The sequence below is a fragment of the Pleurodeles waltl genome, chromosome 5, assembly GCF_031143425.1.
Source record: "Pleurodeles waltl isolate 20211129_DDA chromosome 5, aPleWal1.hap1.20221129, whole genome shotgun sequence".
Taxonomy (NCBI): domain Eukaryota; kingdom Metazoa; phylum Chordata; class Amphibia; order Caudata; family Salamandridae; genus Pleurodeles; species Pleurodeles waltl.
The window spans coordinates 64976371-64999399 of record NC_090444.1 but is presented as its reverse complement, the minus strand read 5'-3'; positions in this window follow the sequence as shown (position 1 = coordinate 64999399).

Below are 23029 nucleotides of genomic sequence, written 5' to 3'. Positions count from 1 at the left end.
ACCAATTTTCAAAAAAGCAATGTGGACTTAATAATAATGGTTAGGTTTTAAGAGGTCTTTAAAGACCACTTTGGAAGGTGATTGATAGATTTTAACCATCGTCCCTAGGAGAAATTAAGAGCACCTTTGTGCACTGAAACCACAGAGTGCAAGGTGCATTGGTTAAAGCGTGGTAATCTAAAAATCCCATTTAAACTCTCTAATCACCTTTTCCCCATATATATCTAGACCTCGTTTTGCTCCTTTAGGCTCTCTCTTACTCTCCTTCTTCTCCTTCGTCTCCTAACCTCTGTCCCCCGTGTCTCTCCCACCTTTACATCCACAATCCCTTTCTGTTTGTCGCTGCATCTATCTTTCCTTTCTCTCCTGTTCTCTCGCTTGCTTTTTAATTTTATTGTATATTCTTTCTCTCCCTCTCCTCATTTTCTGGAACCTCTTTCCTATATCTCCTTCCTACTTCCCATTCTTTTTTATCCTCCTCTTTCTGTCACCCTCCTCCCAGATCATGCACACAATCTTATGGTGTTGTATGTTCAGCTGACATAAATATCATGTCCTAAGTACTGAAATGTCTTTCCGTTGAGTGTAGGATTTCTCTTATTGAATCCAAAGAGCTGATATTTTGGCAGACAACATTTAGGACCCAATATTCATGTCAGAAGATGTTCTGCTACCAAACTTGTCATCAGTCCCCATTGGTCTCTTTTCCTATTGTGATTTGTCTTATGACAAGTGGGAGTATTACTCTCTTCCAGTCTCTACTCCTGCTGCCATGGAAATGACAGCACAGCAGATGCTCATTATGGCATCAGGTTTTCAGGCAATAGGTGGACTTCATGACACTTCAGCCTTACTTATTCTTTGATCTTGCCTAGAGTCAGTGCCAGGGGCATGGACTTTAAGCAGTTTCAGATACTAGCATACACCCCTTACAATTACAGAAAGGTTGTGCCTGTGATGCTGTTTATAAGGAGACCTTGTCAGACATCCATCAGGAAACAGCAGGCATAGTAAGGGGTAGGTGATTGTGGGAGCCTCGGATGGGTCTATTTGAGGCCTCTGACCTGGGTGAGGACACTAGTTCCATATTGAGCCAGGGGAAGCCTCAGATAGACAGACAGCAGCACTGTCTCTCAGGCTCAGGGTGTTGGTGGCACAGTTTGCATCTAGGACCCCACTTTGAGATGACCTCTCTCCTAGCTGCTGCTTGCATTCTTCCCCCAGTTTGGATGCTGTGGAATTCTCAACTTCAGGAATAATGGGCATTCTTCTCTTTTTTTGCATGCAATTGACTTCTTGCCTAGAATTCTTGTGGTCACACCCTCTGGGGGCCCAACGTTGCTTGGACAAGCATAGCCCTCTCTGAGTGGTGAATGTTGAAAGCATGGACGATTGCTATGACTTCTAGAAATGGAAATTATTGACTCGTCTAGGGATTTTTCAGCCTGGCCATAAAGGTCAGGCTTCATGGTATGAAACATTTAAGAGGCTGCCATATTTGAACGTACAATACAAAGTCAGATCACCTTCAAAATAGAAGTTGCACTTCTCAGCAAGTATGCTATACTTTCTGGGGTCTATGCCAGCAAATCTAGACATGGCTCATATACATTAAAATAGACAGCATCAGTACTTCTCGCCAACTGCATATAGCAGCAAATAATGGAGACTCGGAAGGGGGTGGGCGTCATTACGCAATTAAAAAATAAACAATGTGAAACTACCTAACACAATCTAATGGAGGTGTGTGTACAGTATACAGAAACATCATCTGAAATAAATACCATGTCTTAAATATTGAAATCTCTTCCCATTGAGTGTAGTTTTCTCTTACCAAGTCCAAAGGGCCAATATTTTGCTAGACAACATTTTGGGATGTAATATTCACATCAGATGATTTTCTGCTATCAAGCCTGTTATGGGATCCCCGTTGCCCTCCTTATCTATTTAAATTTGTTTTCTGCCAGGTGGCAGTCTCTACACCTGTTGCCATGGAAATTTACAGCACAACAGATGCTCATTATGACTTCACAATACCAGGCCAGAGATGGACTTCATGGCGCTTCAGCCTTACTTATTTATTGATCTTTGTGCCTAGCAAGAATGCCAGGTGCACAGACTTTGAGCAGTCTCAGACACTGTCATGCACCTCTTACGGATATAGACAGATTGTGCCAATGACGATGTATAGAAGAAGACCTTCCTCAGATATCTACCAGCAAACAGGTAGGCATGGTAAGGCGTAGGGGATTGTGTGAGCCTGGCATGGGTCCATTTGAAGCCTGATCCACTTCCATCTTAAGGAGCCTCCGATAGACAGACAACAGCACTACCTCTCAGGCTCAGAGTGTTGGTTTCATGGTTTGCATCTAGGATCCTGCTCTGGGAGCACCTCTCTCTTTGCTGATGCTTGCCTACTTCCTCCCTTTGGATGCTGCGGAGTTCTCAGCTTCCGGAATGATTGACATATGTCTCTCTTTTGCATACAGTAGGCTCCTTGCATAGAATCCTCCAGGTCGCACACTCTGGGTGCCTAACTTTGGACAAGGATGTACTTTTTTGAGTGGTGAATGTGGAAGGCATGGAATCTTGCCATGTGTTCTAGAAATTGAAAATATTTACTAGGCCAGGGGTTGTTCAGGTGCAGATCCAAGTCAAGTTTCATGGTATGAAACAGTTAAGAGGCTGCCGTATTAGGGTGTGCCCTACAATGTTAAATCACCTCCAAAACAGAACGTGCGCTTTTCACCCAGTATGCTAGACTTTCTGGTGAATATACCTGCAAATCCAGAAATGACTCATATGCGTTAAAAGAGAAGTGATGCACTTCTCACCAACTGCGTATAGTACCAAATAAGAAAAGGGGGGTGTCCATTACTAAGCAATTTTCAAAAAAGCAATGTGAACTGAATAATAATGGTTAGTTTTTAAGAGGTCTTTAAAGACCACTTTGGAAGATGATTTATAGATCTTAACCATCGTCCCTAGGAGAAATTAAGAGCACCTTTGTGCATCAAAACCACAGAGTGCAAGGTGCATTGGTTAAAGCGTGGTAATCTAAAAATCCCATTTAAAATCTCTAATCACCTTTTCCCCATATATATCTAGACCTCGTTTTGCTCCTTTAGCCTCTCTCTTACTCTCCTTCTTCTCCCTCGTCTCCTAACCTCTGTCCCCCGTGTCTCTCCCACCTTTACATCCACAATCCCTTTCTGTTTGTCGCTGCATCTATCTTCCCTTTCTCTCCTGTTCTCTCGCTTGCTTTTTAATTTTATTGTATATTATTTCTCTTCCTCTCCTCATTTTCTGGAACCTCTTTCCTCTATCTTCTTCCTACTTCCCAATCTTTTTTAGCCTCCTCTTTCTATCACCCTCCTCCCAGATCATGCACACAATCTTATGGTGTTGTATGTTCAGCTGACATAAATATCATGTCCTAAGTACTGAAATGTCTTTCCGTTGAGTGTAGGATTTCCCTTATTGAATCCAAAGAGCTGATATTTTGGTAGACAACATTTAGGACCCAATTTTCATGTCAGAAGATGTTCTGCTACCACACTTGTCATCAGTCCTCATTGGTCTCTTTTTCTATTGTGATTTGTCTTATGACAAGTGGGAGTATTAATCTCTTCCAGTCTCTACTCCTGTTGCCATGGAAATGACAGCACAGCAGATGCTCATTATGGCATCAGGTTTTCAGGCAATAGGTGGACTCCATGACACTTCAACCTTACTTATTCTTTGATCTTGCCAACAGTCAGTGCCAGGGGCATGGACTTTAAGCAGTTTCAGATACTAGCATGCTCCCCTTACATTTACAGAAAGGTTGTGCCTGGGATGCTGTTTATAAGGAGACCTTGTCAGACATCCATCAGGAAACAGCAGGCATAGTAAGGGTTGGTGATTGTGGGAGCCTCGGATGAGTCTATTTGAGGCCTCTGACCTGGGTGAGGACACTAGTTCCATATTGAGCCAGGGGAAGCCTCAGATAGACAGACAGCAGCACTGTCTCTCAGGCTCAGAGTGTTGGCTTCACGGTTTGCATCTAGGGCCCCACTTTGAGATGACCTCTCTCCTTGCTGGTGCTTGCATTCTCCCCCCAGTTTGGATGCTGTGGAATTCTCAACTTCAGGAATAATGGACATTCTTCTCTTTTTTGCATGCAGTTGACTTCTTGCCTAGAATTGTTGTGGTCACACCCTCTGGGTGCCTAACGTTGCTTGGAAAAGCATAGCCGTCTCTGAGTGGTGAATGTGAAAAGCATGGACGATTGCTATGACTTCTAGAAATGGAAATTATTGACTAGTCTAGGGATTTTTCAGCTGGCGATAAATTTCAGGCTTCATGGTATGAAACATTTAAGAGGCTGCCATATTTGAACGTACAATACAAAGTCAGATCAACTTCAAAATAGAAGTTGCACTTCCCAGCAAGTATGCTATACTTTCTGAAGTCTATGCCAGCAAATCTAGACATGGATAATGCGCATTAAAATAGACAGCATCAGTACTTCTCACCAACTGCATATAGTAGCAAATAATGGAGACTCAGAGGGGGTGGGCGTCATTAAGCAATAAAAAAAAAACAATGTGAAACTACCTAACACAATCTAATGGAGGTGTATGTACATTATACAGAAACATCATCTGAAATATCATGTCTTAAATATTGAAATCTCTTCCCATTGAGTGTAGTTTTCTCTTACCAAGTCCAAAGGGCCAATATTTTGCTAGACAACATTTGGGGATCTAATATTCAGATCAGATAATTTTCTGCTATCAAGCCTGTTATGGGATCCCCATTGGCCCCCTTATCTATTTAAATTTGTTTTCTGCCAGGTGACAGTCTCTACACCTGTTTCCGTGGAAATTTACAGCACAACAGATGCTCATTATGACATCACAATTCTAGGCTAGAGGTGGACTTCATGGCGCTTCAGCCTTATTCATTGATCTTTGTGCCTAGCAAGAGTGCCAGGGGCACAGACTTTGAGCAGTCTCAGACACTGTCATGCACCTCTTACGGATATAGACAGATTGTGCCAATGACTATGTATAGAAGAAGACCTTCCTCAGATATCTACCAGCAAACAGGTAGGCATGGTAAGGCGTAGGGGATTGTGTGAGCCTGGCATGTGTCCTTTTGAAGCCTGGTCCACTTCCATCTTAATGGGCCTTTGATAGACGGACAACAGCACTACCTATCAGGCTCAGAGTGTTGGTTTCATGGTTTGCATCTAGGATTCTGCTCTGCGATCACCTCTCTCTTTGCTGATGCTTGCCTGCTTCCTCCCTTTGGATGCTGCGGAGTTCTCAGCTTCCGGAATTATTGACATATGTCTCTCTTTTGCATACAGTAGGCTCCTTGCATAGAATCATCAAGGTCGCACACTCTGGGTGTCTAACTTTGTTTGGACAAGAATGTACTTTTCCTAGTGGTGAATGTGGAAGGCACAGAATCTTGCCATGTGTTCTAGAAATTGAAAATATTTACTAGGCCGGGGGTTGTTCAGGTGCAGATCCAAGTCAAGCTTCATGGTATGAAACAGTTAAGAGGCTGCCATATTAGGATGTGCCCTACAATGTTAAATCACCTCCAAAACAGATCTTGCGCTTCTCACCCAGTATGCTAGACTTTCTGGTGAATATACCTGGAAATCCAGAAATGACTGATATGCGTTAAAAGAAGAGTGACACACTTCTCACCAACTGTGTATAGTACCAAATAGGAAAAGGGGGGTGCCCATTACTAAGCAATTTTCAAAAAAGCAATGTGGACTGAATAATAATGGTTAGTTTTTAAGAGGTCTTTAAAGACCACTTTGGAAGGTGATTTATAGATCTTAACCATCGTCCCTAGGAGAAATTAAGAGCACCTTTGTGCATCGAAACCACAGAGTGCAAGGTGCATTGGTTAAAGCGTGGTAATCTAAAAAGCCCATTTAAAATCTCTAATCACCTTTTCCCCATATATATCTAGACCTCGTTTTGCTCCTTTAGCCTCTCTCTTACTCTCCTTCTTCTCCCTCGTCTCCTAACCTCTGTCCCTCGTGTCTCTCCCACCTTTACATCCACAATCCCTTTCTGTTTGTCGCTGCATCTATCTTCCCTTTCTCTCCTGTTCTCTCGCTTGCTTTTTAATTTTATTGTATATTCTTTCTCTCCCTCTCCTCATTTTCTGGAACCTCTTTCCCCTATCTTCTTCCTACTTCCCAATCTTTTTTATCTTCCTCTTTCTATCACCCTCCTCCCAGATCATGCACGCAATCTTATGGTGTTGTATGTTCAGCTGACATAAATATCATGTCCTAAGTACTGAAATGTCTTTCCGTTGAGTGTAGGATTTCCCTTATTGAATCCAAAGAGCTGATATTTTGGTAGACAACATTTAGGACCCAATATTCATGTCAGAAGATGTTCTGCTACCACACTTGTCATCTGTCCTCATTGGTCTCTTTTTCTATTGTGATTTGTCTTATGACAATTGGGAGTATTAATCTCTTCCAGTCTCTACTCCTGTTGCCATGGAAATGACAGCACAGCAGATGCTCATTATGGCATCAGGTTTTCAGGCAATAGGTGGACTCCATGACACTTCAGCCTTACTTATTCTTTGATCTTGCCTAGAGTCAGTGCCAGGGGCTTGGACTTTAAGCAGTTTCAGATACAAGCATGCTCCCCTTACATTTACTGAAAGGTTGTGCCTGTGATGCTGTTTATAAGGAGACCTTGTCAGACATCCATCAGGAAACAGCAGGCATAGTAAGGGGTAGGTGATTGTGGGAGCCTCGGATGGGTCTATTTAAGGCCTCTGACCTGGGTGAGGACACTAGTTCCATATTGAGCCAGGGGAAGCCTCAGATAGACAGACAGCAGCACTGTCTCTCAGGCTCGGAGTGGTGGTTTCACGGTTTGCATCTAGGACCCCACTTTGAGATGACCTTTCTCCTAGCTGCTGCTTGCATTCTTCCCCCAGTTTGGATGCTGTGGAATTCTCAACTTCAGGAATAATGGACATTCTTCTCTTTTTTTGCATGCAGTTGACTTTTTGCCTAGAATTCTTGTGGTCACACCCTCTGGGTGCCCAACGTTGCTTGGACAAGCATAGCGCTCTCTGAGTGGTGAATGAGAAAAGCATGGACGATTGCTATGACTTCTAGAAATGGAAATTATCGATTCGTCTAGGGATTTTTCAGCTGGCGATAAAGGTCAGGCTTCATGGTATGAAACATTTAAGAGGCTGCCATATTTGAACGTACAATAGAAAGTCGTTGCACTTCTCAGCAAGTATGCTATACTTTCTGGGGTCTATGCCAGAAAATCTAGACATGGCTCATATGCATTAAAATAGACAGAATCAGTACTTATCACCAACTGCATATAGTAGCAAATAATGGAGACTCAGAGGGGGTGGGCGTCATTAAGCAATTTAAAAAAAAACAATGTGAAACTACCTAACACAGCCTAATGGAGGTGTATGTACATTATACAGAAACATCATCTGAAATAAATATCATGTCTTAAATATTGAAATCTCTTCCCATTGAGTGTAGATTTCTCTTACCAAGTCCAAAGGGCCAATATTTTGCTAGAAAACATTTTGGGATCTCATATACACATCAGATGATTTTCTGCTATCAAGCCTGTTATGGGATCCCCACTGGCCCCCTTATCTATTTAAATTTGTTTTCTGCCAGGTGGCAGTCTCTACACCTGTTGCCGTGGAAATTTACAGCACAACAGATGCTCATTATGACATTACAATTCCAGGCCAGAGGTGGACTTCAAGGTGCTTCAGCCTTATTCATTGATCTTTGTGCCTAGCAAGAGTGCCAGGTGCACAGACTTTGAGCAGTCTCAGACACTGTCATGCACCTCTTACGGATATAGACAGATTGTGCCAATGACGATGTATAGAAGAAGACCTTCCTCAGATATCTACCAGCAAACAGGTAGGCATGGTAAGGCGTAGGGGATTGTGTGAGCCTGGCATGTGTCCTTTTGAAGCCTGGTCCACTTCCATCTTAAGGGGCCTTTGATAGACGGACAACAGCACTACCTCTCAGGCTCAGAGTGTTGGTTTCATGGTTTGCATCTAGGATCCTGCTCTGCGAGCACCTCTCTCTTTGCTGATGCTTGCCTGCTGCCTCCCTTTGGATGCTGCGGAGTGCTCAGCTTCCGGAATTATTGACATATGTCTCTCTTTTGCATACAGTAGGCTCCTTGCATAGAATCATCAAGGTCGCACACTCTGGGTGCCTAACTTTGTTTGGACAAGGATGTACTTTTCTGAGTGGTGAATGCGGAAGGCACAGAATCTTGCCATTTGTTCTAGAAATTGAAAATATTTACTAGGCCGGGGGTTGTTCAGGTGCAGATGCAAGTCAATCATGGTATGAGACGGTTAAGAGGCTGCCATATTAGGGTGTGCCCTACAATGTTAAATCACCTCCAAAACAGATCTTGCGCTTCTCACCCAGTATGCTAGACTTTCTGGTGAATATACCTGCAAATCCAGAAATGACTGATATGCATTAAAAGAGGAGTGACACACTTCTCACCAACTGTGTATAGTACCAAATAGGAAAAGGGGGGTGCCCATTATTAAGCAATTTTCAGAAAAGCAATGTGGACTGAATAATAATGGTTAGGTATTAATAAGTCTTTAAGGGCCGATTTGGAAGGTGAACCATTGTCCCTAGGAGAAATTATGATCACCTGTGTGCTTCGAAACCACAGAGTGCAAGGTGCATTGATTAAAGCGTGGTAATCCAAAAATCCCATTTAAAATCTCTAATCACCTTTTCCCCGCATATATCTAGACCTCATTTTGCTCCTTTAGGCTCTCTCTTACTCTCCTTCTTGTCCCTCGTCTCCTAATCTCTGTTACCCGTGTCTCTCCCCCCTTTACCTCCACAATCCCTTTCTGTTTGTCGCTGCATCTATCTTCCCTTTCTCTCCTGTTCTCTCGCTTGCTTTTTAGTTCTATTGTATATTCTTTCTCTCCCTCTCCTCGTTTTCTGGAACCTCTTTCCTCTATCTTCTTCCTACTTCCCAATCTTTTTTATCCTCCTCTCTCTACCAGCCTCCTCCCAGATCATGCACACAATCTTATGGTGTCATATGTTCAGCTGACATAAATATCATGTCCTAAGTACTGAAATGTCTTCCCGTTGAGTGTAGGATTTCCCTTATTGAATCTAAAGGTCTGATATTTTGGTAGACAACATCTAGGACCCAATATTAATGTCAGAAGATGTTCTGCTACCAAACTTGTCATCGGTCCTCATTGGTCTCTTTTCCTATTGTCATTTATCTTATGACAAGTGGGAGTATTAATCTCTTCCAGTCTCTACTCCTGTTGCCATGGAAATGACAGCACAGCAGATGCTCATTATGGCATTAGGTTTTCAGGCAATAGGTGGACTCCATGACCCTCAGCCTTACTTATTCTTTGATCTTACCTAGACTCAGTGCCAGGGGCACACTGTGGGGGGCCTTTAAGCCCACATATTTTCTGGAACCTCTAAGGTGGCCAGTATCTTTTCCAGCTTGGGAATTACCTGTGGTGTGAGTCTCACAAGCTCTCATTCAGGGGACTGTGAATAAGCATCCAAGCCATCAAGAGATACCCTACATTGGACAAGTTGCAAAATGTGCACTCTGGCTTCACTCTGCGGAGCCTATAGTCTCGTCGCCTTGTCCTGTGGCTTGAGAGACCATGTGCCTGTCCATTGTCTCCTCACTATCTTACCCACCCCAGGAATCATATCCTTTCTTGGATTCAGTCTTGATGTCTCCTCAGCACCAGCTGCACAGCCCTCTGAGCCAGGTGTTCAAGCATGGTGATGCCAGTCCCATGCAGTAGAAATCTGTCTTTATTAGGATGACTAGCTCCAGATAAACGTTTGTGATCCCTTGAAGACTTGTCATGGGATTGGATGTTTAATGTGACTCTTCCTGCTTTGAGATTATTCCATTTGTGGCCCTGTTGAGTTTGCATGGCGGCGTGCACGTCCTCCTCAGATTGGGGGCCCTGCACAGTCCATTCTTGGATGATGGCTTTCGGCTTGAGTAGATTAGGTTATCATCACTGCCATTTAGGACACTTGTGCAGCTACCACATACCCCTCTGATAGCACCTTTCAATATAATTCCTATCTCCTGGAGTCTCTAGTACAGGGAAAGATTTACCGCCTGCTGACTTGTATTTTGGAGAAAAAAACAAGATATGTTGATGAGCAGAATTTATTTATTGAGAGTTTTACAAAAGCTCTTTAGAGTCTTAGAAGAAGCAAGAGTATATTGAGGAACACGAGGCAAGGGAGGATGGTCCTATCGGAGGGGCATCATCCATATGGTATCTTCTTTGATTGCGACCCTTATACAGCGAGAAGTGCTACTACAAGGCAGGTGTAAGAGTGTTCTGAATTGTAAGTAGTTAGGTGCAGATCTCAGGGATAGGTTTGTGGCATTCTGCAGTTTCGAACCCTACACTTCCAAGGATATGCCCTGGAGTTCTGGCCACCATTTTACGCTTTTAAGTGCTAGATATAGGAACATAGATTATGTTCTGTCATACAAACCCTGCATTCTGTCTTGCATGCATTATATATTCTGAATACTAAGGGCCTGATTTAGATATGGGCGAACTCTAAATTACATTTTGTCCCATGGGATTTATATTTCTATGGACGGGATATCCGTCAGCGTTGTGATGGAGTAACCCTTCTGCCAATATCAAAATCAGGCTATAAGTAAGATATAGTCATGAATATAATCCTTAAACATGTGTATCTTTCACACTATCCTTTTACAGTTTTTTATGGAATATATGGCTGCAGCCTCCTACATGCAGGAATTCTACCAAACCAACTGATACCATTACACACCAATAGCCCCAAGATGCACCTAGAATAATTTTTTTAATAATTCAGTAGGAGCTCAAATACATGAATGCCAGTGGAGACATTTTTAAAGTGCCAGCTGGAATTTCCCTGTGTGTAGGGCTTGGAGTAGACAACTCGCCTAAAACCTATGTGTTCATGGAGCCATGAACTTCTGCAGTACATAGAGGAGTACGCACACCTAGGAATGTGTTGTGGTTGGGGTGAGTGTCGTTGACATTGTCCAGTTGTCGCACTTAAATGTTCATAGTAGGCAGCTGTTTGAAGCACAGTCTTTCTTGGGTGGATGGATGCAAATTCCACACTTTGGGAGGATTTTGCCATTACTTTTTAGTTTTTTGTTAGTTCATCTTTGCTGCACAGTGACCTGGTGCTACCTGACATGGGAGGACATCTGTCCACTAGAAAGTAACTCTAGTGAAGCTACCCAATCCTATGTCAGGTGGGGATAGCAGAGCAATGTGTTTGTTTAAAACCTTTTATGGCATGTGGCTCATTATTGTCATTTCTGTGATTCTATATATCACAAACATGGCCGAAGGGAGGCATTACCCTTTACTGTGGAACACACAAGTAAATTGCTTAAATATACAGGTAAATATCCTATGAGCATACGGCTTATCGAAATATACATTAAACAGATAAAATAGTGATAACAATTACAATATGATGAAGCAACTATATATTAAATACATGATACTCTCTACAAAAGTGTGTAATAAAAAAATAAATGTATGCAACGAAATCGAGGGGAAGGGAGGAGGGGAGATACAGACAACATTCTCCATGTTGAATGCAGTGTAATGAAAGTGAACTGAGTATGTCACATCAATGTGGAATAAATTGAACATTAAAATGTGTAAACAAATGATTACACTTAATATGAACTCAGCTAACTAAGTAGGAACACTACTTACAAAAGGTTTTTGAAACTTCTTCAGAAAAGGGCTGAAAGCAGATATCTAGGGGGGAATGAGTAAAACCCATTAAGTAGGCCTGAAGTTCCTGTGACACCAGGAAGTTTGAGCTCTTTGGTGTAGCAGGTGGACACGGGGGCGCTTCCAGCCTTTCGATGGTGACGTAGACCCTCCTTGCCATGTTAGATAGTATACGATCTTTCACTTCTCCTTGCAGGTCCACTCATGTGCCTTCTCTCCTCCTCCTCCAGGTACCACAGACGCCATGGATTATATGGACGTCGAGTCGTCTATCACTTTTTCACGGTAAGCGGACAGGCATGTCCTAACTTTTGACACCTCATCATAGGAAGGAGTAAGTTCCAGTTATCTGCAGCATGTTTGCCCTTTGATGATGCATTTCAAAGGCAACTGCAGCCCAGCAGGCAGGGCTGGGAGTGAGGCACAATGTTGTAGGTGGCCAACCTCAGGGAAACCCTTGTAGTTTTGGGGTACATTTTCTAGAAAAAAATGTTTTACCAATATATTCATGAACTTGCAGTCAGCAACTAAATACATGCGGAACAAGTTGTGGTCCAATCTGTCTGAGTTGTGGCCCCACACGCCCGGCTTCTTGTACTCTACCCAGGAGGTAGTGGTGGGAGAAGACAGCCAGAGCCTTGACTCTGGGTGTAGCCCTTGTGTGGTTGTTTTCACAGTTCTTGCTGTAGCTCTCTACCAGTACCTGCATAGGAACTAAAGCCCAACTAGTCCCCTTTTGAAGTGCAGGAGTGTGCTTATTTTAAGGGGTAAAAGGAAATTTTAACTATGGTGGGGCAGTGGGGGATTCAGAGGGGCATGTTGTCATTTTTGGAGGTCTCTTCAAATCTCCCCCAATCGCTCACTGGTGCTTTCCATCCCTCCTTTTTCCTCTCTGTGGTAGGCCTGCATCTCTCCCTTTCTCCATTGCTTGTCTTTGAATCATTTGCTTACCGGTTGTCCCACCTTCGACTTCCCCCTGTTCACGATGGTTCTCTTTGCAAGAAGTAATGTCAGATTCAGGAACCTGGGTTGGGCCTTGTTCTTCATGGAGCCTGGGAATGCTCATAAAATGCCTCATTCCATTGCATTCAGGTCTGATCCGGAGCTTCTCTGGCCACTCTCCAGAATCCCACAATTGTGGGACAGTGGCATAACGTATGGACAAGCCTTGCCTGCTCCAAGTCGCTTCGTGAACAGGATGGTTCAGCATTGGTAGTCAGCTTTCTCAGCATTTTGATGAATACGGGGGTCATATGCCCTGTGCAGGATATTAAACTGTAGATCCCCCACCACAAGAAGCTTTATTCTACAATTTTATTGAACTCCTTTTCATGCAGTCCCCTACCAAGGCTTTTCTAGCATATGTCTTTTTGACCTTCTAAAGAAACCCCAAACCCTTCAATATTGTTCTGTAGAGGCATGTTTTCAATTTTCTCTGATTACCTATGGTGGATACTACTTTTACACATTCATGTGTAGGGGGTTCCATGTCTGTCATGCCCCATATTCTGCATATCCTGGTTATCATTGCTGTGTGGTTAGGAGTTGTCTAACTGTCCGTATTCCTCCATCCTTATCTCAACATGGCTAGTGCACCATTCTGAAAGAGATCCCCTATCTTGGTGTCCCAAGCTATCTTCCACATTTGTCGTTCCCCGGAGGAATGAAGACCCAGATATACCGGCAATCACTTCTAAGGAAGTTCTGGAGTTTGTACCACCACTGGAAGATTGAGCAAGTAGTATAATAGACAGGGAAACATCATCATTTTAGCAACTGCTATTGTACCAGGCCCTGCTAGAGGTAATGTCTTCCATACCGACATGTGCACTCGCAGAGATGCCGCAGTGGTCCTTAGATCCCAGACAAGCAAGCCTTGATCTGTATAATCTGTCCGCACCTATAAGTAACAGAAGGCAGCCATTTAAATCCCACTATCTCTGCCTATTTTATCCATCTCATGTTATCCCTTCATCTCAGCACATGTATGGGCGCAGGGCACCAGTTTCTTTCTTTTCTTCCCTCCCTCTCCCCTGGGCATAGGTAGATACATCCTCCACCCAACATCAACCCAGAAATATCAATTTTTGTTTTCTCCTTGTCCAGGATATAGGTATTCTGAGGGGTTAGCGTCAAAGTCTGTGTACCCGCTCTCACCTATTCTGCTACCCCGTAAGAGCCATGTATGAGTCCTATAACATCGCTCACCCCATATATTTCTGGCATATTTATCTATTCTTCCACTGCAGACGTATTTGACTATCGCTTCCCTTCTCTCGGGCCCATCCTGTATCTTCAGTGGTGGATGACATTTGCTGCAGCAGGGAACACTTCCAGTGTGTCTTCCTGTACTTGCTTAGAGGAGGGGCTAGTATCCATCTGTTCCCTCTCTGGTGTCTCCATCTACGGGTCCTCCATCTCCATTGGGGCGATTGGTCATTATGGCGACTGACTGCCCGTCTCCTTCTGGTGGCTCACATTTCTCAACCCCTTCCTGCTTCTTATGGGCCTATGAGAACGAAAGTATACTGTCCTGTGATAATCTTCAGCTTCGCTGGGGGGAGTAGAGTACTTCAGGTTTGGATCTGGTAGTCTCATCTTCATCCAGGGAAAGTGGATCTTCTGTGTAACCCCTCAGGCCTGTGCTCCGGAAAAATCCATATTTTTGCTATTCTTTGTAATGAATTGACCATCTATTCTTGCAGCCCTCTGTATTAGATCCCAGACTCTATGAGGTAGCAACTTCACTGCTATGTTTGCATTAAGCAATGTCACATTTATTTTGTTATTTTAAGCACGGTGAGATTAAGTGATTTGCCCAGAATCCCAGGATGTTGAGCCGAGACTCGCTTCTGGTTCTCAGTTCCAAAGTCAGCCCATCCTCTCCCGCCACACCTAACACTCTTCACCTATCAAGTCCAACAAAGCTCACACCGTACAACCACCCCTTCCGCCATACTCCCTGAAAGTCGCGCAAGCAGTTGATACAAATTGTAACACTTCAATGTCTTTGTCACTGATGTGAAGCCGTGCTCTAGGCCTTGTGAGGGACCGGCTCAGCGCTACATAAACAGTACAATTCAGTACAATTGTTTTCCAAAGCCCAATCTACATTTTATGAATTCTCACATTGAGTCCCAAACCCTAACTGCTTTTATGCTTTAATTTATCTTATCGGTAGGCCAATTATATTGAATGTGCATTGCATTTTAGTAGCAATCTGCAGCTCATGCGTCCCTGAAAGGGATTCTCGGGTCCAGCCTATGTTTCATGCACTCCTGTATTTTAATTTGGAGCTTAGACTTCCATGTATTATACTCACAAATTGCACTGATGAATTGAAACGCAAATGATCAAAGACTGAAATCTGAGTGTTTAAATGAAAGAGGAAAATATATTTGGTCATCGTCGTAGAAAGAATGCTCAGCTTTTTGCTTACGAAATATCTATTCTTACCCAGAGCAGACTTTAGCCTACATACTGTACTTCTTCCGAGGAGAGAATGCCTGGAAGGGACTGAGCATTTCTTTAAAAATATCCTCTCCATCATCCTACTGTCAGGAATGTTAAGAGGGGCCAAGCATCAACATGGGGGTACCTTGCCCAGCTGGGGCCCCCATAGCTGTGGCCCCCATGGCTGTGGCCCCGTGAAAACCCTACCTTTGAGATCTGAATTTCCCATTGATCTGCAACCTCAAGACCTGTTCTTGTGTTAGTCAGAACAGTACCCCAATCTCAGAAGCTCCCCCTCTCCCTGGCTTGTTGGGACATCTATGATCCTAAACCAGACGAGCGGCGTAAACAAATGAGGCAGGTTCCTATGATCTGGTAGATGGTCCATACCCCACCAAGTATATGAGACATTGTAGATGACAGTGTGCCTCATGAGAGTTGAGAATGGAATGAACTTCATATTCAGACACCTCACTGTCAGTGACTGGGGCAGGAGGTGGAATAGAACAGAGTGGCAAGAAGGGAGCGGGTTCTAACTGGTAAACATGGAACACTGGGTGTATGTACCAATGCATGAGTAGTAAGAGTTGTACTGTTACTGGACTGATAACCTGTGAAATTGAGAAGGGAGCAGCAAAGCTAGGCTTGACCTTCACAGGGTATCCTCGAAGATGTAGCTGATGGGTGGAGATCCATACAGAATGTCACACTTTAGAAGGTCACTGATGTCGATCAACATAATGCTTGTAAGTTCGTTGGCTGCATTCGGGTGTTGTTGAATGTTTAGGTGTTGTATAATGTTCTTTTGTACCTAATACATTGATGAAAACAGACCTTTTCTGGAGGGAACTGGGCTCCAGGATTCCTGAATGGGTAACGTGCAAGGGTAAAATCCATAAAGACAATACAATGGTTATGATTTCAAGGAACTATTTAGTGAGTTGTTCTACATTAATCCAGCAAAGGGAATTCACCTGCTCCACTCCTCCTGGTACTGGGTCACACTGTATCCAAGATACTGTTCTGTGGCCTGGTTCACTCTTTCCTCAGAGGGAGGATGAGAGCTGCTGAATTTATGTGACTTTAATTGTAAGAGGTTTATTGAAGCAGACCTGAATTTAGAAGTAAATTGTGTCCCTTGGTCTGACATGATATCCGTTCAGACAAACTATCTCCTGTATGAAGATTTTAGCCAAACTTGTGCTGCAGCAAGAGATGCTATAGGTATGAAATGCCCCATCTTAGTGAGTGAGTCAGTTACCAACCAAAAAGCTGTAAATGTGTTGAGGGTGGTACGTCCACAAAGAAATCCGCAGATATGGCTGACCACGGCAGAGAGGGCAGAGAACGTAAAGGGCGTACAGGTTGTTCGTAAACATTTTCCAAATGTAAACAAACAATGTACTTGTGGATAGAATTTAGCATTTTTGGCCACCAGAATGAACATGCAATGAATTTTTCAGTGCATCTATTCTCAGGATGGGTGGTTAAATGTGCATTGTGACAGAGCGGCAGAGTCTGATCTTACAGTTCCTTTATCAGTACAAAAAGTATTTTTTCTCTTTGGAGGATGCATTGTTCACCGAGTCCTTGTCTCTGTGAACAGTGCAGTCTTCCAGGAAGACTGTGGGTGTGATAGGTCTAGTGTGCAGCACAGAAAGGACTTCAGGTGGAGATGATTCCTCAATGATTTTGCCATTCCTTGCTAAACTGTCTGCTTTACTGTGTATACTTCCTTTCATACAATTAATGTGAAAGTGGAAATAAGAAAAGAACAGCATCTATTGTGCATCTCTGTGATTTTTCCATGCCATTGACTTGAGAAAGCCAAGGTTTTTATTATCTGTCTAAACTTCCACTTCATGGTTGGCTCCTTTGAAATTGTGTTTTGTATCTCCAAATGTACCTTTGATGGACAATAACTCTTTATTGTGTATACAGTATAAATGTGTTCATTCTCTGATAAGATTAAAGAAAAATAGGCCTCTGACTGCAAGGCCCCTATCTGCTGGTCTCTTTGAGACAGGATAGGTCCAAAGGTTTTTGAGGGGGCATCATTTTAAATAATAAAAAGATAACCCCATGCATCCCTGATCCCTACGATCCTCCACACATATTTAATGACCACATTTACTTAGAATCCAGTTCTTGAGAAATAGAATAGGGGAACAGAAAGGGAGAAACACTGGAGTGCCAGCTGCATGGAGCTCACTTTCACCACCTGTAAACAAAAGGCATACAGATTCAAAGTTTGAAAACACACTAGAAAATGAGCAAGTCAAAACCATAAGTCATTGGCTGTTCCTTTCACCACCTGAGGGTAAAGAGACAGTTTTTCCAACAGGATGAATCTGGAGATTCTAAGATTAAAGGACCTGAATGAGGAACAGAGAGAAGTAGGTCGCAACAGCACAATGACTCCTGCATTGCAAAGCTACACACAAGAACACAAGAACATAACAAAGGTGTACACAGGAGATCAATTGACCAACCTATGCACCATTACCAAGCAAAGACTGATTTAGAATGCAGCCCTTAAATACTGTTCCGCCTAGCATGACCTGGAACAGGAACCTTGTTGTCGTCTTGATTTGGTCTGACCAATATACCGTACACTGGAATCCCTTCCAGCTTGACCCCTTCCAACTCGACCCTTGACCCTCGGGTAGGTCGCTCCCCCGCCGCTGCAGCTCCACCTGCCCAGACCCCTGCCACCTGTGTGTAGGTCTTGACTCCACTCTGCGCCTTGCATCCGTTCTGCCGCTCTCTCTCTTATTGCCTTCTTTCTCCTACTACCGTGTACTCTCTTCCATCTTGTTGCGTTATCTCTCTTGTTGCTGCCTTTCCTTCTCCTGTTGCCATTTCTCTCCGGTTGCCTTCTTGTATCTCGCTGCCTCTCCTTCTCCTGTTGCCGTTTCTCTCCGGTTGCCTTCTTGTATCTCGCGGCCTCTCCTTCTCCTGTTGCCGTTTCTCTCCTGTTGCCTTCTTGTATCTCGCTGCCTCTCCTTCTCCTGTTGCTGTTTCTCTCATGTGGCCTTCTTGTATCTCGCTGCCTCTCCTTCTCCTGTAGCCGTTTCTCTCCTGTTGCCTTCTTGTATCTCGCTGCCTCTCCTTCTCCTGTTGCCTTCTTGTATCTCACTGCCTTTCCTTCTCCTGTTGCCGTTTTCTCTCTTGTTGCCAATATCTATCTTGTTGCCTTAATCTCTCTTTGCCTTTTCTATATTGCTGACTTTTCTATCTTGTTGCCTTAATCTCTCTTTGCCTTCTCTATATTCTTGCCTTTTTTCGCCTGTTGCTGTCTTCCCCCTAGTTGCCTGTTTTGCGCTCTCCCGCCTTCCCACCTTCCCATTCTCCCGCTCTCCCGCCTCCCACTTTCCTGCCGCTGCCCCGTGTGGCCCCGCCCCCCCTGCTTCCATTCGTTGTCCCCCCTCCCGCCTCCCAGCTGACCCCTCCTCCCCTCCTTCCCTTTTATGGCGGCCGCTGGCGCGCCAAAGGCAAGCCCGTCTGCGCCTGTCCGCGCCTGGACCGCGCCCCGCGCCAGAAACCCTGGCCCCCACCGCACTCAAAATACCCATCTTAGATACGACGCCGCCTCCCTCAATGCCCTCAACCCCGGACGCACAGCCTCCTGCTACCAAGCCAGCCCCAAACGTACTTATGGACCCTTCGCCTGTCAAGCCTGCAAGTATACCTTCCACCACGCCTGCATTCCTTCCACCGGCCCATGCTCCAACAACCACCTCAAGTGCATCCTCCTCAACACACGCTCCGTCCACAAGCACGCCATCGAACTATGGGACCTCCTGGACACAACAGCACCTGACGTCGCCTTCATCACAGAGACCTGGATGAACGCTTCTTCGGCTCCCGACATCGCCTTAGCCATCCCAGACGGCTACAAGATCGCCAGGAAAGACCGCGCAAACCTAATCGGGGGAGGAATCGCCATCATCTACAAGAGCTCCATCAACGTCACGACCTCCACCGAAGACACCCTCCTCGCCGCCGAACACATGCACTTCCAGATCCACACCGACCCCAGAACCACCCTCAGCGGCTCTCTCGTCTACAGGCCCCCCGGCCCTCACGCCCCATTCAGCGAATCCATCACTGACTTCATCACCCCGCACGCCCTAGCTTCGCCTGACTACATCCTCCTCAGGGACCTGAACTTCCACCTGGAGAAGAACAACGACACCAACACCGCCACCCTGCTCGCCAACCTTGGACTCAAGCAACTGGTGAACACCCCCACCCACACTGCCGGCCACATGCTCGACCCCATCTTCTCCACCAGCAACCACGTATCCTTCAGCCACGTCTCTGAGATACACTGGACCGACCACAGATGTGTCCACTTCACCTTCAAACGCGGGACCCACCACCTTCGCACACAACCAATCACCCGCAGACCCTGGAACAAAATCTCCACAGAACAGCTACCCTCCACTCTAAACCATAACCAACCAGCCATCACCACCGACGCCAACAACGCAGCCCTCAGCCTCACACAGTGGATCACCAACTGCGCCGACAACCTCGCCCCTCTCAGAAGCCACCCAGTAGAGACCAACATCAGGAAACCTCCTTGGTTCACAGACGCCCTGAAAGAATCCAAGAAAACCTGCTGTTCCCTCGAAAAATCATGGCGCAAAGAACACACTGCAGAAAACATGTCAGCCCTCAAGACCGCCACCCGTGAACACCACCAACTGATCCGCTCCACCAAAAGAACATCTTTCAAAGAGAGACTGGACAACAACACTCACAACAGCAAAGAACTCTTCAACATCGTCAAAGAGCTCTCCAATCCCAACGTCAGCTCCAACACCATCACGCCCTCACAAGAACTCTGCAACTCCCTCGCTACTTTCTTCCATTGAAAGATCACCGACCTACACGACAGCTTTGGACCCCAGATCCCGCCGACCACCACTGAACCAACAGCCCCAGCCATTACCCTCAACGCCTGGACCCCCATCAGCTCCGAAGAGACTAGAATCACCATGAACACCATCCACTCTGGCTCCCCTTCGGACCCGTGCCCCCATCACATCTTCAACAAAGCCGACGCCATCAACGCCCCCTACCTCCAGAGCATCATCAACAGCTCGTTCGCTTCTGCCACCTTCCCCGAGAGCTGGAAACATGCGGAAGTCAACGCCCTCCTGAAAAAACCTACGGCGGACCCCAACGACCTGAAGAACTTCCCCCCCATCTCGCTCCTCCCCTTCCCGGCCAAGGTCACTGAGAAGGCCGTCAACAAGCAACTGACCAACTTCCTCGAAGACAACAACCTGCTCGACCCCTCCCAATCTGGTTTTCGGGCCAACCACAGCACGGAAACCGCCCTCATCCTCCTAGACCTCTCGGTTGCCTTCGCCACCATGTGCCACCGCACCCTAATAACCCACCTCCGCTCCACTGGTATCCAAGGACAGGCCCTGGACTGGATCATCTCGTTCCTCTCTGACCGAACCCAAAGAGTCTTCCTCCCGCCCTTCTGCTCAGAACCCACTGAGATCATCTGCGGCGTTCCACAAGGCTCCTCGTTCAGCCCTACCCTCTTCAATATCTGCATGAGCCCCCTCGCCAACATCGCTCGCAAACACAACATCAACATCATCTCCTACGCCGACGACACCCAGCTGATACTCTCCCTCACCAAAGACCCGGCCACCGCCGAAACCAACTTACAGGAAGGAATGAAAGACGTCGCGGAATGGATGAAGCTCAGCCGCCTGAGGCTGAACTCAGACAAGATAGAGGTCCTCATCCTCGGAAACTCCCCGTCCGCCTGGGACGACTCTTGGTGGCCCACGGCCCTGGGCACCACACCAACCCCTTCAGACCACGCATGCAACCTCAGATTCATCCTGGACCCCCTCCTCACCATGACCAAGCAGGTCAACGCCGTCTCGTCATCTTGCTTCCACACCCTTCGCATGCTCCGAAAGAACTTCCGCTGGATCCCCGCCAACACCAGAAAAACAGTTACCCACGCCCTCGTCACAAGCCGCCTGGACTACGGAAACACCCTATACGCAGGAACCACCGCAAAACTACAGAAACGTCTTCAGCGCATACAGAACGCCTCATCCTCGACGTACCACGCCACAGCCACATATCCGCCCACCTGAAACACCTGCACTGGCTCCCCGTCAACCAAAGGATCACCTTCAGGCTCCTTACCCACACACACAAAGCCCTCCACAAAAAGGGCCCTGAATACCTCAACAGTTGCCTCGCTTTCTACACGGCCACCCGCAAACTCCGCTCAACCAGCCTCGCTTTCGCCGCCGTCCCTCGCATCCGCAGAACCACTGCTGGAGGCAAATCCTTCTCCTACCTGGCAGCCAAGACATGGAACTCCCTTCCAGTTCACCTCAGAACTACCCAGGACCACCTCACCTTCAGGAAGCTCCTCAAGACCTGGCTCTTCGAGCAGCAGTAACCCCCCAGCACCTTGAGACCCTCACGGGTGAGTAGCGCGCTCTATAAATGCCTTGATTGATTGATTGAACTTAGAATGGGTAAAATGCCAATACTCGCGTCCACAACTCCCAAACCTCCATTTACCCAACAGCCACAGGCGCCATACCACCCTTTGGTTTTTAAATCTCCCATGGCTCTCCAACCCCCTGAGATCTGCTCTCGAGTAAGTCCTGACACTAGCTCTTTTAGGCAGGTCTGCACTCATCTGACTTTTTGTGCAGTGCCTTACATAGATTCCTTCCCTGGGGCTGACTGGCAGGCCTCCAGCCAATTCATAGTGGTATGTGCATTCTGTGGTGCAGTCAGGGAGGGAACACCACCCCTGGGTCCCTTCCCAAGGTGTGGAGCTCTTCGCCTTCAGACTTTATTGGGAGAGGCCACTGAACCAACTGACCCCACTTGACCAGTGTAGAAGAGGTGGTGTCAGTCATGAAATGAATGCCAATTAAGGTTAACAAGAGATATCAGCTGATAATATTTTGTTTGTCCTTTTATACCCGTGCTGCAGCCCTTTTTACTCCTGGTCTTGGGAGTGAGAGGAACTGAAGGTGAACTGTGTTTAAGGGCTTAGTTTTCTTGCAGTAGTTTCCACTCCTGGCTGTTCCTCTTGCCCTTCAGCAGCAAACAGAATGATGTTGAGGAACTAAGAGCAGGACCTTGGGTTAACCTTCTGAGGTCTGCAAGGGGCAATTCAGCTAACCACTGCATTTTGGTGAATCAGCATCTAAGGATCCATCCTTTTTTGTGTGTCTGTTGTCCTTTGCTTCTGGGTCCTTGCTGTCCAAGTGGCCTCTATGAGGTCTTGGCTTTTGGAAGAGCCTGCACACGCCCAGGGAGTGATGCTGCAAATGTAGAACACTAGTGTGGAGCTCCCTAAAGGATCCCAACTCTAACTGCACCAGGTGTTGATGTTTCTATAATAAGTGCGAATAATAGCGGTGAAAGAGAGGATCTCTGTAGCGTGCCTCACCATTAACTCTGACCAAGGGTAGGCTTAGTGAGTGCCGACAAAACGAATAAAATAGGGCCTAAAATTCATTTTAGGTAGTACCTGATGCGTCAATGACCCCAACGCACTGTATCAAAAAACTTTTGTTGATAAGGGGAGAGTAAGGCTATGGGTCCACCAAGTTCCCTCACTCAGGAAAGTATGGTATGCAGGCGCCAGAGGCAATGTTGTGTACTCCTGCAGGCATGAAGCTGTTTTCTTCCTTGTGTATAACCATGTGCATTACAC